Source organism: Myotis nattereri (assembly GCF_964212035.1).
Source record: "Myotis nattereri genome assembly, chromosome: 8".
In the NCBI taxonomy this organism is placed as follows: Eukaryota; Metazoa; Chordata; class Mammalia; order Chiroptera; family Vespertilionidae; genus Myotis; species Myotis nattereri.
This window is the reverse complement of record NC_138083.1, coordinates 13,123,311-13,137,543: the sequence shown is the minus strand read 5'-3', so window position 1 is coordinate 13,137,543 and position 14,233 is coordinate 13,123,311. Positions and strand designations below refer to the sequence as shown.

The 14,233-nt window shown below is 49.6% G+C and overlaps 1 protein-coding gene across 2 annotated transcripts in view; it reads right to left on the bottom strand.

Annotated features, from left to right (window-relative positions):
* Positions 1-14,233, bottom strand: part of KCNB1 (potassium voltage-gated channel subfamily B member 1) — a 110,847-nt gene that overhangs the window by 59,669 nt on the left and 36,945 nt on the right. The window lies entirely within an intron of this gene.

Sequence of the window (14,233 nt, the reverse complement as noted above, 5' to 3'; positions counted from 1 at the left end):
GCACTCCTCAACCTCAGGGCCTTTGCACTTGCTGTTCCCTCTGCCACCCACATACATGCCCATCTCCTTTCTTCACATCTTTCAGGTCTCTGCTCAGGTGCCACGTGCCTGGAAGTTTTCCCTAACCCCTTTATTTCAACCTCCCATCGATACCTGTCCCCTTACTCCTGACGTATTATATCTATGCAATGCTAGTATATATTTAATTGTGTCTTATTGTTTGTTCATTGTTCTTTTCTCCTTCTAGAATGCAAACTTCATGAGCTATGAGTGCGGGGGGATCTTGATCCTTTTTCTGGATGGCTGTATCTCAGCACTTAGCAAGGGCCTGGTGTATAACAGATACTAAATGAAGACGTTAAAGGAACAAACAAGTAAATTCCAGGTCTTCACACAGACTCCTCCACACTCCTCCTGGACCAGCAGGCTCTGAAATGCCTCGCGGGTCTTTCTCTCCAAGAATGCAAACCCAACTTCCTCCTGGGGTTGGGCAGTTTCTCTGCTGGCTGCGTGTCCAAGTCACTGCAGTGACAGTACCCGACAGGATGCTTTGTGACTGGAGGCAAAGTACACTCTATTTCCTCAAGGCCGTCAAGCAAACACAGTGAGAACTTTTTAGAGCTTAATTTAAAATTTATAGAGTGACATCTTGCCCCCAATGCAGCTACAAGGAAGCAGAGAGGAACCAGGGTGATTTCCTTGTAAATAACAAATGAGATTTTATGCAAAGTTGGCTTCCCTTAGGTTGGCTCCCGTTTCAGAAAACCATTAGTATGCAGAAAGTAATTATTCATAATGATAGTCACCATTAACTGAGCAGCTATTAGGGGCAAGGCACTGTGTGGAGTACACTAGGTACACTGCCTACTTACGCCTCACAATATCCTTGAACAGTGTCTCTGCCTCAGGAAAGGACAGCGGGGCTCAGAGAAATAAAAAATGCCTTGCTTGATGTCCCACAGCCACTAAGAGGAGAAGTCGATATTCAAACCCTGGCTTTCTCACCCTGAATCCAAGAAAAGAGCCTCAAAGAACACTGGCACTGGCAATTTGCTGCTAAGACAGCCATGCAGACAAGCACAGGCCCGCTGGCCAGGGCCGGGAACGAATAAGGATTCCAGGTCATCCAGACACAAAGGTGGTTAGTCATGCCGTGCCCTGAGCCCAGGCTGGGGTTACAGGGCACCGCTGGTGTATGCCTGGAAGACGCTGGGGGAGCTGGCCATGTGCGCTGAGAGCTGCGGTGAAAGGTGAGGGAAGATGTGCTTGGAAGGGCCGTCTCTGGATTCCATTAAAGCAGGTGCCTAGGGGCCTAGACAGCCACATGCTCACTGTCCTGCTGACTCCCTCGTGGGTCTCCCCAATTCTGAGGTGACATCACAACCCAAGGCTGGGCAAAAAGACCCAGATTTCCTTTTTTTTAAAAAATATATTTTATTTCTTTTTTACAGAGAGGAAGGGAGAGAGATAGAGAGATAGAAACATCGATGAGAGAGAAACATCGATCAGCTGCCTCCTGCACATCCCCCACTGGGGATGTGCCCGCAACCAAGGTACATGCCCTCGACCGGAATCGAACCCAGGACCCTTCAGTCCGCAGGCCGACGCTCCATCCACTGAGCCAAACCGGTTTCGGCAAGAGCCAGATTTCCAAGTACACAGCCCCTCAGGGGTGAGGGGCAGGGACGTGAGGGGCGTAGAGAAAACAGGGTCGGGACCTGCTTCACACTTGGCCCACGAGGCAAAATGAAATTTGGGCCAAAGCAACTCTGGCCAACATAAAGTGGTAAGAGTATCTCATCATGGGTCGGGCCCTTTAATAGTCCCGTGAAGCATTTTCGTCCAAAACCTCCTGACCTGCTGACATGCCATGAACTTGACAGCCATGTGAGTCTTAAAACATCACCCCCACATTCTTCACCACTCCTCCATCAAGAAGGGAGGTGTACGTCCCTTCCTCTTGAATTTTGGTTCTGTAATTACTTGTTCCATGGACCACAGCTGAAGTGATGTGGTGCCAGTTTCTGGACCCAAACCTTGAGAAATTGGCATCTTTCACTTCCTGTTTCTTGGTATGACCACTCTTGGAACCCAGCCACCATGCTGTGAGGAAGCTCAAGCTACCAGGAACCACCCTCTGGCCGTGCGAGTGAGTCCCAGTCGAGCTGCCCCAGTGGACGCCATGTGTGGAGCAGAAATGAACCAGTCCCACCCACCTCTGAACATGTTGCAAATTCCTGAATGAATAAAGATTTGTTTCAAGCTGCTAAATTTTAGGGGCGGCTTGTTCCACAGCGTTAGGTGACATTCCCAACTTGGAAGGAAGTTCCTGGGTCTTTCAGGAACCCCAAGGCCAGATGGAGGACTTTAATAACAATAGAGGCCCAGTTATTTGAAGGAGGGCTCATAAGCCAGCACGGAACACTTCATCTGCCGGCTTCTCCCCGTCTCTCTGCAGTCTCATCAATAACGAGAGCTAAGAATAGCCTTGGACTCTTCGCTATTTGAGATAGAATCCTGTGTTAACCAAACACACCTCCAGGTCCTCCGTGGTCAAGGGTGAAGGTGGCTGAGGTAGAGAAGAGATGTTTTTTTCTTTAATTCGGGATTTTATATATTTTTCATGGAACATGGAGTTATCTGAGAGCTACAGTCCTCTTTGGAATGCCGAAGGAAATAAGGCCATTGTGTAGGGAAGCACAGAAACGTTCCTTGTGTCTCTTTTATTGACTGCGTGGTGCTGCCATGGGGATGGAACTGGGAAGAGGTCAGGGAAGTTCAGCTTATAAAATCTTCGTCAACATCTCTCTTTCTGGGGCTTGGACTGCCTCCAGGGAAGTAGTTTGCCTGCTTTTCATGGAAGTGGGTTTGTCATGTGATTTTAAAAGTCACTAAAACTCCACCTGCCAAACGGCCCCTCTCTTTTATTTTAAGTTAGCTACAAGTCCCCAAAGGGCCATGACGCTAGGACAAGGCTCAGGCGTGCCAACAGCAGACCTGAGCAGGGAGACTCAATGCCTGCTCTGTAATGGGCAGCTGTTATCAGCATCATCGTGGAAAATACTCTCAGGAACCCGGTGAAGGTGACTGGGTACAAGCTGTGTCTAGCCAAATAGTGGAATACTACTCAGCAACAAAAAAGGAACGAACTACTAATAAATGCTACACATCGGAGGAACCTTCCCAAACATCATGCTAAGTGAGGGAAGCCAGACGCAGAGGGCCACCTATTGCACGATTCCATTTCCATGAAATGTCCAGAAGAAGCAAAGCCATAGACAGAAAGGAGGCTAGTGGTTGCCTGGGCCCAGGGGTGGGATGGGGAGTGACAGCAAGTTGGCATAAGGTTTCTCCTCGAAATGTCCTGAAACTGGACCTAGAGATGGCTGCATAATTCTGTAAATTTACTATAAATTATTAAATTGTACACCTTAGATGAATGAATTTTAGGGTATGTAAATCATTCCCTGCTAGTGCTGTTTTATTTTTTATTTTTTGTCAACACTCACTGGAGAATATTTTTCCATTGATTTTTAGAGAGAGTAGAAGGGAGGGGGAGAGACACACAGAGAGAAACATCAATGTGTCTCACATCGATTGGTTGCCTCCCACACATACCCGGATGGGATCAAGCCTGCAACCGAGGTATATGCCCTTGACCGGAATCGAACCCGGGCCCTTCAGTGGGAAGGCAAATGCTTTATCCTCTGAGCCAAACTGGCTAGGGCTGTTGTTTTGTTTTTAAAAAAGAAGCCAGGGAAGGCAGAGGGAGGAGATGGGGTTGAGGCTGGGGGTTGTTAAGGAGATAAAAGAGTATGAACTGGTCAGAAGGGATAGAAGCTATGATTTTTACACCTAATTGGAGTTCATAATGCCTCTGACGTCCTACTAGTCAAAAAGAGATTATATTATGAGAGGAATGAAAGCTGAGAATAACAATGATAACTGCTAGCACTTATTAAGTGTTTATTCTATGCCAGGCACTGTACGAAGAACTTTCCATGTATGAATTCATTTGCTCCTCCCAATTCTCCACGGGTCTCTCAATGCCTGCATATCTTCTGAGCAAGAGACACTAAGAGCTTTGAAATCGACTATCTTCTCAGGGATGTCTGTACAGCAAACAGCCTGGGGAGGTAAAGAGTTTCTCCCTTCGGGGCAGAGGGCAGAGTTGTTTCCCCAACCAGTTTAATAAAAATATATATAAAAAAAATCAAGTCTCTCTGTGGGGCAAAGGCTGGGCAGGTGTGCCAGCAGTACTTCTTGTAAGACCGGAGTGTTTCCTAAGCGTGGGGATCTTCAGCTGTGACTAACTTAGGGGGTGCCACATCCATCTGGGCCATTTGCAGTGCTCCCATGGAACTTGGGGGCAAAGAGAACTGATGTGAACACGAAGCTCATGTTGTCTGCGTGCTGCAATAAAGTCCTTTGTCTCTGACCCACAAGTCTCCTGTCTTCTGCCAGCGTCCATGAAACAGGGGCACGCTGGCTCGTTAGCTTCCAAGCAAAGTAAAATCTCAGACCCTCCACAGTGGTTGACAGCTGACACTGACATCAGCCCCGTTTTTCAGATGAGCACACTGAGTCCCAGAGAATTGAAACTTCCTGTTTAAGGTCACACAGCCAGCAAGTGACAGAGCTGGGATCAAAACCCAGGCAGTCTGGGAAAGGCAAGAGAGAGGAGGTAATAGCTAGAAGTGATGGGAGCTGAAGGCTCCAAAGATACACAGGTAGTGCCTCTCAGCCTCCCAACTCCACCCTCCCACCCCCCCGCTACCCCCCCCCCGCCCCCGCCCCCGTCCCCCCCCCCCCCCCCCCCGCCATGCTGCCTGTCCCCACATCCGGCTGCTGGGGCTGAGCAGCCAATTTTGGATGGCCGAGATATATTTAACGGTGAGTCACCCTCCCCCCCCAGCAATCAGCGTGGCAGGCTCCGGAGGATGCAGGAGTATCTCTGGGAATCCATGCCTGAGGGGTCACCATGGCAACCCCACCCAACTTGCTTGCCAGCAGCTGGGATGCCAGCACCTGAATCAAAGCAGAAAATACTCTCATAGGCCAAGTGTAGCTGAGGACAGGAGCAGGCCTGCCACATGCCACCCCAGAGGGTTCACCAGAGGTTGCTGCGGGGGTCATGAGGACTCCATGATAAGGACGTCTTGGGGGTGCACTGCTGCGCTCAGAGTCCCGCATGGAGGCCTGGCGTCGCTGGCTTGCTGGGAAGAGGGTACTCGAGTTGATGGGTATTTTGGTGAGCACCATCTCTTTGTGGTACAGAAATCTAAAAGGGAGTAAGCTGGTTTGCTGGTCTCTCTCATAAGGACCTGCTCTCACAAAGAACCCCTCTCCATCTGAGGCTTCTAACCAAGTACCATTATAACAGCTAAGACTGATGGCAACATGGGATGTTAACCACAGACCTATCTTTCAGAATAATTCTCAGGACTTCAGAGCCTAGGACCAATCTGCCACACCCACACACCCACACCAAATAGAAATACTGCGGTGAAAGCAGTTTGGAATCCATCCATCCATCCATCCATCCATCCATCCATCCATCTATCCATCCAATCACTCATTCATGCCTGTCCTCTTAACTGTTCATTCTGAATTAAATTCAGGGTCCCACAGGCCCTATATAGATCTGGACTTGGTTATCTCTCTATCCTCATCGCCTTCCACTCTCTCCCTCTCCTACTCCACCCTAGCCCACTAGCCTTGCTGTTGTTTCTCCAACATACCAGGAGCTTTTCTGCTCCAGGGCCTTTGTACTGGTTCCTCTACCTGCTTGAAAAGTTCTTGCCCCCAGACAGCCATAGCCTGACTCCCTGACTCCCTTTAAGCTTTTGCACAAGTCTCATCTCTTCAGAGAGATATTATCATGACCACCCTAGGAGAAGGCACCTAATGTAGCCTCAGCAATAAGGCCAAATACATATATTCGTTCTTCTGATTGTAACCAGGAGAGAGAAACTGAACATTTGTCACCTGTAAACTGAACCTGGTCCACAGATAGGTTTTGTTTGGGCTAAACAGTGTTTCGAAAAAACTGAATTAGTTGCCAACGTTTATCAAATGTGGGAGACTTCATTTTAAAACCCCAATTTTCAACCTCTCTGAAAACACCGGAAGATCAAGCTATACGTTCCTGCATATGTAACAGCGACTGGCCAAAGGCTGAGCAGCGGCCAGCCCTTTAGACAGGTCACACGCACTCCTGTCTGCCAGGGGCCTTCTCATTCACTCATGTGCCCACAAACAGCCGCTGGCGTCCTTGGGCTTGCAGTCCAAGTCCCTAATCTGAAGTCTCTAAGGGTCTTTGGTTTGGGAGGAAGGGAGTGGAACATAGCATTTTTTTTTCTTTCATCAGTTAGAATTGCGTTTCTAGACTAATCCAGGCACTCCAGGTGAAAGCGCTGGGTAAGCGAAGGCCCAGAGGCATGACGATGGAGGGCAAGTTCTAGGACTGCTGACAAGGAGTCTGGAGTGGGAAGAGGCCAGCAAAGTCATTTGGGGCCAGAACCTGGAGGGCCTTGAATGCCTGGCTCAGTCACTTGAACGTCTCCGGAAGGTAATGGGGAGCCACAGGTGATTCTGGAGCAAGGAAAGGGACATGATCAGAGTGAGCAGGGATGTGGGGAAGGGAGAGTGATAATCATTCTGGATATCAAGCCCGGAGTGCATACGGGGATGACAGGGGTGGTGTCTTCCACCGACACCCTCGGCTCCCAGCTCCTTCCTCTGGCTGTTTTATAATAACAGTGTTTTCAGTACAGACATTCTGGGCCCCCTGCTGTGGATCACTCAGCTACCCTTCCAGAGACAAAACAAAAAGCGGTGTTTTTCCATGTCTATTTTAGGCTGCTGCCTACCTCTTTGTTCTTCTCGAGGAACACACACTCCCAGGAGGCCCCTTTCTCAGCTGTGGCCCGGAGCCGGGCCTGGACCACCAGACTGGGTTCCATTATGGGAAAGAACCAGCAGATGTAATGGAATCATGCCAATTAGGCCGGGAGCTGCATGGGATGCTGGTGTCAGTAAGTCCCAGAGATGAGGAGGGCGGGGGCGGGGGGGAAGGAGGGAGGAGAAGGTAGCTCAACCCAGTCCACATGCTTGCCCCGACGGACCATCTTTGATTATTCTGAGCGGCCAGGAAGAGCTCACCTTTGTTGTCCCCTGAAGATGCTGCCTGGAATTTGGGAGTCTTTACTGTATGGTACATTTATGCCCATTTTACTGATGGGCTGGGAAGAGAAATAGGGACTCTTCCGCACCTGGGTGGACCCAGGCCACCTATTTTACAGGTGGTAAAACTGAGGCCTGGAAAGGAAACACGGTGTGCTCTAGATTATAGAGCAGTTGGCCACATCTGTTACTGAAATAGAGGACTGTAAAATCTCAAAGGGCATGTATTCTGTCTGCCTTGGTCAAACTCTGTCCCTATCACATAACAGTATCCGGCAAATAGAGGCTTTTGATAAATATACTTTGGATGAATAAATAACATTTCTACAGCTTTTTTCAGCTTCTACAAAGAATTCTCACACATATTCCCTCATTTTGACCGTCACGATTATCTTGCAAGTCAGGAATGAGGTTTGTCCTCATTTTCCAGGTGAGTAAACGGAGGTTCAGAGCGGTTTAGTTGTCTACCTGAGACCATAAAGCCTGAAAGTGACAGAGGTGGGATTTGAATCCACAACATCATACTGTGGGCTGGGCATCCCTTACAATTTCCAGGTTGAGGAAGAGACCTTGGAAATGCCCCGATATGTATGAGGTAAAAGCCTTGGTCCCAAGGACAACTCTGACCTGAATTATGCTACATAGTCTGGGGGGAAGAGGGAGACCAAGGGAGCAGTTGCCATACGATCCACCAATTCCACACCTAGGTGTCTACCCAAGAGAGTGGAAAGCTGTATCCACACAAAAACGTGTACATGACTGTCCATAGCAGCAGCCTGCATAACAGTCAGAAAGTAGAAAGAACCCATATGTCCATCAACTGACGAAGGATAAACAGAACATTGTCTATCCAGACAATGGAATATTATTCATCCATAAAAAGGAACGAAGTATTGGCACATGCTTTACAACATGGACGAACCTTGAAAACATTATGCTAAGTGAAAGGAGCCAGACACAAAAGGCCATGTACTGTACGATTCCATTTCCTAGGAAATGTCCAGAAAAGGCAAATCTATAGACAGAAAGTAGATTAGCGGTTGCCAAGGGCTGAGGGAAAGTGGCAACGGAAAGTGACTGCTAATAGGTATGTGTTTCTTTTTGGGGTGATAAAAATATTCTAAATTTAGATTGTGGGGATGGCCACACCGCTCTGTGAACAGACTAAAAACTACTCAATTATACATTTTAAATGGGCGAATTTTATGCCATGCAAATTATCTGCCAACCAAATCATTTTTATAAAAACCAAGAGTAGCATTTCCATGACAACGGATTTTTAGAAGGGGGAATACACAAATGAGAAAATGTCCCTAGCATGGGCAGCCCCATGCTGTCTTCCTGATGTCTCAGGAAGGATTTCAAGATGGGATTTCAACCTTGAGCCCGAAGGATTTAACTGAAGGCTGGTTCCGAGAGAGCTGAGAATCTGTAGGACACCTTCTCCAGGCAGCCCTCCCAGATATCCCAACCAGAGATGAGAAAAAGAACCCTGTGTGATGACTGTTACTATTTGGGATACATGTGCTCTGCTTGGTAGTATCACACCCCCATTATCCAGGCAAAGAAATGGAGGCTCAGAGAGGGGAAATGATATGCCCAAGGTCACATAGCCAGTGTGGGGCACTCTCAGTTACATCATAATACCTGGGACTCGCCCAGACTGGGACCTGTGCCACTTGCCAGTCAAATTCTTCGGTCTCTGTAGGCCTTGGTTTATCCAATCTATCCTATCCTTCCTATCTAATAAAGAGGGAACATGCTAATTGACTGTCACACCCTCACAAAGATGGTAGCACACACAGCCAATAAAGAAGGAATATGCTAATTGACTGCTACGCCCTCAAAGATGGCAGTGCCCATAGCCACAAGATGGTGGTGCCCAGTCCACTCAGCCCTGCCCCAGGCAGGTCTGGCCGCTTCGTGCGCCTGCCTCTGGAGTTCCCCAGTCCCCTCAGCCCCCCAGCCACCCAGGGACAGCCTGAGGTGCTGGTAAGCCTTGGATGGCAGCTGCCCAGCTGCCCAGGGCCACCCGAGGCACAGGTAACCAGGGCCAGCTGAGGCTTGCACTGCTGGCAGTGGCAGCAGTAGAGGTGTGATGGAGCATCACCTTTCCCTGATCCTTGGGTCTCCTCCCACCCTTGAGGGCTCCCGGACTGTGAGAGGGGGCAGGTCGGGCTGAGGGACCCCCCCCCCCCCTCCAGTGCATGAATTTTCATGCACCGGGCCTCTAGCCTATACCATAAAATCCCAGCTCACTCCCCTTCACTGTCCTGGAGAGAGGCGTGAGCCAGAGATCTCCCCACCCTCTGATATGACGATTCTCTGCATTTCACTTGAACAAGCCAAATGTCTTTTCTCAGGGCCCCACCTGCCCAGGGATTCTAGGCTAGATCTGTGTTTTCTCGATGCCATCTTTCTAAAATGCGGCATAGCTGCTCATGCATTGTGGGTTGTGCAGCCACTTTTCCAATAACTCTGATGTTGGGGTTCAAGAAAGGAGACAAAGTTGCTGTTTTGTGAAGCATCTGCATGAGGCAATTTCATAGGCTTTCTTTCCTCAGTGCTAATGAGATGCTCTTCAGGGGCCCTCACTTTACCTCTGAGACTTTAGGTTCAGCTTTGGAGTCTGCAGGCCTGAGAAAAATTTCCCACCCAAGTCCAGAGGAAGAACTGCTAATACACACCCTTTCATGTCTCACCCATCCATCTTTCCATTCATTCACCCATTCATCTATTCATCCCTCCCTTCCTCCACCCATCCAGCCATTCATTTCCCCATTTACTTAATTCAACAAATGTATGTGGCAGGCACTGTGTTAGTCAGTGAGTACAGTGGAAGAAAAGATAAAACAAGCTCCATGTTCTCATGAAGCTCAGTCTAGTGGAGGAAGACAGGCCTTAGTAGACACACAAAATATCAACATACATTGGGACGAGTGCCACCAAAGTAAAGTTCAGAATAATGAGGGGGACCTGATTTCTACTGAGGAATAGGGAGAGCTCTCTGGGGAAGTTGATATGTGAGATAAGGTCTGAAATATAATCTATCAGTGAGGAATGTCCTTGGTTCAAGAAGTAGAAAATGCTGAGTAAAAATGGCTCAAACAAACAGGATTTATTAACCCACATAACAAAAAGTCCTAAGATGAGGTTACCCCATCACTGAGGGACTCAACAATATCAAGGACCAAGTTCTCTACCATTTGCTCCTACCCTCAGAGGATTAGCTCCATTTCTAGCCTGGCTCACCTCATGGACCCAAGATTGCTGCCATTGCTCCAGCCATCACATGAAGACATGACCACAGCCAACAATCGGAGAAAAATCCTTCTATCTTCCTATCATTTTCAGATAGAGGAAAACCTTCCCAGAAACCCTCCAGCAGACTTGATGGAAGGCATCCCACATCTACACCTAAACCATACAAGCAAAAGAAATGGGGCCACCATGATTGCCTCAAACCAGCAGGTCTTACCCAAGGGTAATTTTTCCCTCCAGGGAACAATTGGAGACATTTTTGGTTGTAATAATTGTGTGTGTGTGTGTGTGTGTGCTTGCGCGTGCAGGCTCACTATTGGCATTTACAAATAGAGGACAGGGATGCTGCTAAACATCCTACAGTGTACAGGGCAGCCACCATGACACAGATTTATCCAGATGTCAACAGTGCCAAGGTTGAGAAACTGCCTTAGACCAATCAGAACCAAATCCTGAGTCACGGGGACACCAGGCAGAAGGGCATGGGGAATTGGTGAGGGAAGGTTTCCTAGAAGCTACGACAGCTCAGCTGAGTCTAGGAAGATGGACATTGGCCAAACCAATCCAGGTGATGAGTCAAACCTAGCATCTGTCCGTGTGAATAAGCAGAAATGCAGACAACCCCCTCCACCGTTCTTGCCTCTTCCCGGGGGATGTAAGCCCAGGTGGGCAGGGACCTCACGTCCCGCTCAGTGCTCCGTCCTCATTCCCGGTTCAGGGCCTGTCACAGTGGTTGCTCAACATGCTGTGGTTAAAGAATAAATGAACGAAGCGGAGGAGACCTGCTCTTGACGGTGAAAACCCAACCCTGGACATTCCTAGGTGTCACACAGAGTGACTGCTATGGACAGCACAGGAGGGGCAGTCAGGCAGCCTAGCGAGATCCCAGAAAACAGTTCCATTCCGTCATGGTACAGACGGGGACACCAAGGCACAGAGAAGGCAAGACCATAGCCCAAGGTCACGCCTTCACTTGGGGCGCAGATGCACGCCAGAACCACTGCGACCCTTTCCTCACCCAGCATCAACACCAACAGGTCGGTCTGGATGGTCGCACAGACACATGATCCGCTGACCCCAGTTTCTAGCTCCTAAAGCCAAGTCTATTTTGGGAATTTGGGTACCTCCCACCTCCCATCTCCCTACAAATTTGTCCACCTCACGACCCCAAAAGGATGCTGAGTGGGGCCACTATTTTGTCAGGGATGTGCCCTGCTCAGCTTGCGCAACGGCCACCAACTGGCCAACCAGAATGGCCGGCCCATGAACATGGTTTGTTTGCCCCACAGGGTCCTTTAAAAATGTATTATTTGCCTTCTCTGCGAATCGTAAAAGTAATTGGGATAGTGCGCCTAGGATCCATATTTCCCACTTCTCTTAGGTGATCAGAAGGATTGGCAGCACGGCAGCCATTTCCTGGAGCTGGGCAGCGGCTGCCGCTTTAGTTAGGAAACATGTGCTCCATTCCACCCGCTGCCCTCCTGGCACGTCTCTCACGGACGGGCAGGCCTGGCCCCGAGAGGCATTCTGACACTGCCACCCAGCCCCAGCTGATGGGCACGCATGAGTAGGCGAGGCCATACGGGACCCGAGGCAGGACATATTCCCCTCTCTTGGTGGCCATGGGAACACACTGCCGTTTGCAACACATCTCCACCTGAAAGCAAGAGATGGCAAGTACATCTCTCCTCTCAGCTCAGACAACTTCAGCTCCCGGTGCCCCTAAAGCCTAAAGCCAGAAGGGGGAGGGGTGTGATCTGGGCCCCAAATGCAGATGCTCCCAAACATCCCCATTTGTTCAATCAACCCAGAGATGGGGCGTTGGGAGGGGCTGGTTTAGGTTCTATCTTATATAAAAAGACCAGAACATGTTTGATTAGGGACAGAGGAAGGCGTGGGCGTCTGAGACGGCTCTGTTTCTGGGCAAACGCTCACATTCCCCGGTGCCTCCCTCCCCTTCACTTCCTCTGGGCACCTTGAAGCTCAAAGCATCCATCTTCCCTCAGCCACGACCCCAGGACTCGCCAATCCCTTGGAGTCCCTAATGCATCCGGCCTGTTTCTAGGCTCCTTACAGGATCAGAAGGAAATAAGGGAATGAAATGAGAGACTCAGCCAGAAATAAGGAAATGCCCCACGCACCACTTGCCTTTGAAATGAAGAAGCTGAAACCCAGAACAGCGGCGGAAATCGAAAACCTCATTGAGAAAAGAGGCACACAGAGGCGTGAGTGCCGATTAGCACCCAGGCCCCCTCCTGGGAGTGTCATCCATAAATATTAACGGCCATAATCATCTGGTATTAGTCATAATGCCTTGGAAATTAAGGTCATTTTACTGGGAGTAAATAGCTGTGTTAATGGCAGCAAAAGGTAACTGTGGCTGGCTGCCTGCCAGGTGTGGCCTGCCAGGTGATGGCATAAATCAGAAGAGACAGGTGCAATCTGTGGAGTGGGGCAGCAGCATCTAGGGCAGGCGGGGCGAGGGGGCAGGGGTGTGGCCGACCCTCTCATTGTCTGCAGTCCCCCATGCAGGGCCCTGGGGCAGATCTGCTCCTACAGGGAACTGCGGCCCCAAGTGTGCAAACAGGGCAAACGGGGGGGGGGGGGGCGTGGGGAGGGGGCCTAAGGGCGGAGGGCCCACCCTTTCTCATTGCAGCCTTGATGTCTGCGCTATAAATCCAGCCCCTTCTTTTCTTCTCTCTTCCCCTCCTCTCTTCAGCTCCTCTCTCTGCCCCTCCTCCTGCCAGGAGACAGAGCCTGGGGCTCACAAGAATTCAGGGTCCCCTCCCCAGTGTTCTCATTTCTTTTATAATTAGAAGGATAAAAAAAAATGAACTTTTAGACTGCAGAAAATGTTTTCATATGCACCATGAATACACTCATCTTTATTTCATGCAGCTTAAATGATAAGGCTTGATTTTTTTTTTTTTTTTTTTTTTTATGGAGAAAAGCAAAAGAGCCTGCAGCCCACAAAATTCATAACGCGCCCTGCTTTCTGCTGCCTCCTCTTCTCCCACTCCTCCTTCCCTTCTCCTTCCCTCTCCTTCTCCCCTTTCTCTAGATCCTCCCCTCCTCCCACCAACCTTGGGATCTTAGGTAATCAGCATTGCCTGCTGGGGTCTCAGTTTCATCCCGTGCATAATGGGCTAACAGTAATAATAATAACAATAACGATTAAGTGAAATGACACAGAGAGGTGTTCAGCAGCATTAATCCCCTTCCTTTCTAGGAGGTTCTGGTATCCTGCGAGTCAGAGGCGTGACTTAACTGAAAACCTCAGGGACAGAGTCCTTGGTAAATGCCTGCTCCCCCCTCCCCCCTGTTAAATGCACCATCAGGCCCTCTCTGTTCCTACTTCCCGGGCATTCCGTTCCTCTAAGGGTAAATGCTTTCCTTGACCCTCTGAGGAAACTCACAAGACACTTGATTAGACTAGATAGAATAAATAATGCCTCTAAATTCCAGAGAAAGACAGTATCCATTACGGTTGGCTCGAGCAAAAGAGGGGGGCCTCCCAGCTCCCTGTCAACCAGGACCGGATGCAAAATGTGCAGAACCTGGTGCCAAAGGAACCCGCGGGGCCCCTTGTTTAGACATTATTCTGAATTTCAAGACAGTGGCAGCAGAGGATTAAGCAAAGGGTGGAGCCCTTCTGAGCACGGAGCCCGAGCTACTGCACGGCTTGGGCGCCCGTGACAGACCCCCTTCCAGCCAGCACAGAGCTCCAGGCCTGTGGGTGGGCCAGTGGGTGAGGCAGTGGGAGGAGCTGGGGGAGGGGAGGTGACGG